Source organism: Mustela putorius, unplaced genomic scaffold, assembly GCF_011764305.1.
Source record: "Mustela putorius furo isolate JIRA1106 unplaced genomic scaffold, ASM1176430v1.1 tig00003845_pilon_pilon_pilon, whole genome shotgun sequence".
NCBI lineage: Eukaryota > Metazoa > Chordata > Mammalia > Carnivora > Mustelidae > Mustela > Mustela putorius.
Window position 1 is genome coordinate 25323915 of NW_025421998.1, and position 5408 is coordinate 25329322.

General features: G+C 34.1%; 1 pseudogene; it reads left to right on the forward strand.

Moving 5' to 3' along the window:
* Positions 1-492: 492 nt before the first annotated feature.
* Positions 493-1293, forward strand: LOC101677034 (annotated as a pseudogene).
* Positions 1294-5408: the final 4115 nt, after the last annotated feature.

Here is a 5408-nt window from a genome sequence, read left to right on the forward strand (position 1 = left end):
TACACTGAGAATACATATATGTGTATATATGTACATATAAAATATCTAAATGTGTACATATATAATATCTAAATTAAATATTAAATATCTAATCTAAATATATATATTAAATGGGTTATAGAAAGAAGAAATGGGAACAGATTCAGTATTTACAGATCTAATATCTTAGAACATTATCAAACTGATGAAAAACATCATGCCCACAACTATTCAAGAAGGCAAAAAAGTCCCTCAACATAATATAGAAGAAGAAATCCAAGTCTACAGATATCATAATAATATTGCGGAAGAGTAACACAAAGAAAATACTTTAAAAGGGCCAAAGGTAAAGGAGAGATTACTTCAGAGGAGGAAAGGCTGACAAACAGTTTTTAAAGCAATAATGGAAGACAAAAAGAGTTGAAAAATAGCTTCAGGTTACAGAAAGAAATAGCCAACCTGTAGTTTAAAATCACAAAAATATTATTTAAAACTGTAGACAAAGTGCTCTTTCTGCCGCCATCTTGGTTCTGCGTCCCCCGCACAAAATGCCTGGTGAAGCCATAGAAACCGTCCCTGCTACAGAGCAGGAGTTGCCACAGCCCCAGGCTGAGACAGGGTCTGGAGCAGAATCTGACAGTGATGAATCAGTACCAGAGCTTGAGGAACAGGATTCCACACGGGTAACCACACAACAAGCCAGCTGGCAGCAGCCGCTGAAATTGATGAAGAACCAGTCAGTAAAGCAAAACAGAGCCCGAGTGAAAAGAAGGCATGGAAGCCTATGCCCAAACTGGGTCTTCGACAGATTACAGGGGTTACAAGAGTCACTATCCCGAAATCTAAGAATATCCTCTTTGTCATCACAAAACCAGATGTCGACAAGAGCCCAGCTTCAGATACCTACATAGTTTTTGGGGAAGCCAAGATCGAGCATTTATCTCAGCAAGCACAACTGGCAGCTGCTCAGAAATTCAAAGTTCAAGGTGAAGTTGTCTCAAAGGTTCAAGAAAACACACGGACTCCAACTGTACAAGAGGAGAGTGAAGAGGAAGAGGTTGATGAAACCAGTGTAGAGGTTAAGGACATAGAATTGGTCATGTCACAAGCAAATGTGTCAAGAGCAAAGGCAGTCCTAGCCCTGAAGAACAACAGTAATGATATTGTAAATGCTATTATGGAATTAACAATGTAACCATCTGAAAACGAGGACTTTTTTTTGGTGTTTCAAAAGAATAACTGCAGCTTGGTTTGAAATTTGTACTGTTTCTATCATTAATAAAGTTATGGCTTCTTGTTGGATGAAAAAAAAAACTGTTGACAAAGTAAAATAATTTAAAATAAACTATAGAAGAGAGATTTTATCACTAGTAGACAATTAATACAGAAATTCTAAAGGATGTTCTTAGACATAAGCAAACTATACATAATGGGAGTACAGAGTTGTATGAAGGACAAAAGCAGCAAAGAAAATGACAAAAATGTTCAAATATACACAAACATTGATTGTGTAAAGCAATAATAATGTGGGGTTTAAAGTATGTCAAATAAAATTCCTGCAGCCATGCCATTATATAAGTAAAGAGATAAATGGAATTAAAATGCTTTAAGAACCTTACTTTTTATTAAAAAACTTGAAAAATTTAAGATTAACAGCCCATATAAGTCAATAATACATCTGTATGTGTTATGATGATTAAGATTATTGCTAAAAGTGCTTATAACTTCCATACAAAATGAGGAAATAAAATGGAATGATTAAAAAATACTTTGTTATTAAGAAAAAACTTATAGAGTAAGAAAATACAATGCACATATAATGATGTTATATTTAAGTTAAATACACAGTAAGTATAATAAATATAGAATAAGTATTCCAATAAAACATAATTTCAGGCTTCAGTTAAAATATGTGCTATTTATATTAAAAATGTGTGCTATTTGACAAAGTACAACATCTTTTCTTGATCAAAACTCTTCAAAGTGTAGGGACAGAGGGTACAAAACTCATAATCATAAAAGGCATCTATGAAAAACCCACAGCAAATATTATTGTCAATGGGGAAAACTGAGAACTTTTCCCCTAAGGTCAGGAACATAGCAGATGTCCACTATCACCACTGCTATTCAACATAGTACTAAAAGTCCTAGCATCAGCAGTCAGACAACAAAAAGAAATAAAAGCCATCCAAATCAGCAAAGAAGAAGTCAAGCTCTCCCTTTTTGCTGATGATATGATACTTTACGTGGCAAACCCTAAAGATTCCACTCCAAAACTGCTAGAACTCATACAGGAATTCAGTGAAGTGTCAGGATATAAAATAAATGCTCAGAAATCAGTTGCATTTCTATACACCAACAGCAAGACAGAAGAAAGAGAAATCAAGGAGTCAATCCCATTTACAACTGCATTCCAAACCATAAGATACCTAGGAAAAAACCTAACCAAAGAGGCAAAGAATCTGTACACAGAAAACTATAAAGTACTCATGAAAAAAATCGAGGAAGACACAAAGAAATGGAAAACGTTCCATGCTCATGGAATGGAAGAAAAATATTCTGAAAATGTCTATGCCACCTAAAGTGATCTATACTTTTAAAGCAATCCCTATCAATATACCATCCATCTTTTTCAAAGAAATGGAACAAATAATCCTAAAATTTATATGGAACTAGAAAAGGTCCTGAATAGCCAGAGGAATGTTGAAAAAGAAAGCCAAAGTTGGTGACATCACAATTCCAGACTTCAAGCTCTATTACAAAGCTGTCATCATCAAGACATTATAGTATTGGCACAAAAACAAACACATAGATCAATGAACAGAAGAAAGCCCAGAAATAGACCTTCAACTCTATGGTCAACTGATCTTTGACAAAGCAGGAAAGAATGTCCAAGGGAAAAAAGACAGTCTCTTCAACAAATGATGTTGGGAAAATTGGACAGCCACATGTAGAAGAAATAAACTGAACCATTTCCTTATACCGCACCCAAAAATAGACTCAAAATGGATGAAAGACCTCAATGGGAGACAGGAATCCATCAAAATCCTTGAGGAAAACACAAGCAGCAACCTCTTTGACCTCAGCTGCAGCAACTTCTTCCTAGAAACATCACCAATGGCAAGGGAAGCAGGGGCAAGAAAGGAACTATTGGGACTTCATCAAGATAAAAATCTTTTGCACAGCAAAGGAAACAATCAATAAAACAAAAGACAACTGACAGAATGGGAGAAGATATTCACAAATGACGTATCTGATAAAGGGCTAGTATCCAAAATCTATAAAGAACTTATCAAACTCAACACCCAAAGAACAAATAATCCAATCAAGAAATGGGCAGAAGACATGAACAGATATTTCTGCAAAGGAGACATCCAAATGGTCAACAGACACATGAAAAAGTGCTCAACATCACTCAGTATCAGGGAACTACAAATCAAAACCACAATGAGATATCACCTCACACCATTCAGAATGCCTAAAATTAACAAGTCAAGAAATGACAGATGTTGGCGAGGATGCAGAGAAAGGGAAACCCTTCTACACTGTTGGTGGGAATGCAAGCTGGTGCAGCCACTCTGGAAAACAGCATGGATGTTCTTCAAAAAGTTGAAAATAGAGCTACCATACAACACAGCAATCATACCCCTGGGTATTTACCCTGAAGATACAAATGTAGTGATCCGAAGGGGCACGTGCACCCGAATGTTTATAACAGCAATGTCCACAGTAGGCAAACTATGGAAAGAATCTAGAGGTCCATCAATAGATGAATGGATAAAGAAGTGAAAAATATATATGTATATATCAGTGATATATATATATATAACATATACCTCATATATATATATAAAATATATATATATATAACTGCCATTACTTTGAAAAGTTATCTTTTAAAGCACTTTAGTATGAAAAGAAAAAAATATTTTATTTTACCTTAATTCATTCTTTTTCTAACACTTTTCATTTATGTAGATCCAAATTTCTGCCTATATAATTTTTCTTCTCTTTGAAGGATTTTAAAATCATTTCTCGCAAGGGAGATGTCTTATCTTGGCACAACTTCCTAGTTTCTAGTCCTATGAAAAAGCTTTTTTTTTTTTTTTCACTTTTAAAGAATGATTTCATTCTATATAGAATTCCAGATATTTTTTTTTCTTTTAACAAATTAAGTATTTTATTCCACTTCTTATTTGCATGCTTTTTGATAAGAAATCTGCTGTAATTCTTATTTCTGTTCCTCTATAGGTAATGCATTCTCCTATCCCCTCTTGGCTTCTTTGAAGATTATCTCTGTCTTTGGTTTTCTGCAGTGTGAGTAGGAGTCATTTTTTAAGGGTGTTTATACTGCTTCATATTCTCTGAGCTCCTTGGATCAATGGTTTAATGTTTGTCACTAGTTTTAGAAAGTTTTGGCTATTATAAATTTGCATACTTATTTGTTCTCTTTTTTATTTTTCTCATTTTCCAATACATGTTATACTTCTGAAATTATGAGTGAGACTTTCTGTAATTTCATTCTCTTTTATTTTTTCTCTTTCCTCTCCTTTCCTTCTCCTTCCTTCCCTTTTTTCTGCAATTCATTTTGAGCAGTTTCTATTGATATATCTTCAATCATACTGATTTTTTCCTCAACCAGATGAACCCATCAGAAGCATTCTTTGTTACAATATTTTTGTTTCCATCATTTCTTATTGTAATTTCTCAGAGTTGCCATCCCTTTTCTGTATTTCTCATCTATCTTTGAATAGTGTTTATTTTTTAAATTGGAGCCCTGAATATATTAATTACAGTTGATTGTTTTAATAAACTTTATTTTTTAGAGTAGCTCTAAGTTTATAGAAAAATTGAGAAGTACCAAGTTTTCCCATATATTTTCTGCCCCCACATAGAACATTCCCCACTATCAAAATTGCACACCAGAGTGGTACATTTATTACAGTAGATAAACCAACAATGACACATAATTATCACCCAAAGTTTATATTAGGGTTCACTCTTGGTTTTATACGTTCTCTTGATTTGGGCAAATGTATAAAGGTATGTATCCACTATTAGAGTATCATAAGATTAGTTTCACTGCCCTAAAACTCTGTTACACTCTGACTATTCATTTCTCTCAACCCCTAAACCCTGGTTACCCCCTGGTAACCATTATTTTTTTTTACTGTCTCATGTTAGTCCAAACTCAACTTGCAGCAGTTCATCAGAATTAATATTAAGTGTTCATATATAAGTGTACAGCTCCAGTGGCTTCTGCCCCAGATAAGCAGATCTGAATGATGACTTTCTGCATTTGCTTATTTTTCTGGACTGTGCGGTGTGGTTTGCTTTGCAAACTAAATTCTCTGATGGGTCCAAGAAAAGTCATTGACTTTCACTTTGTTTCATTTTTACTTGTAAGATGATTTCTAAGCTCCTTGCAT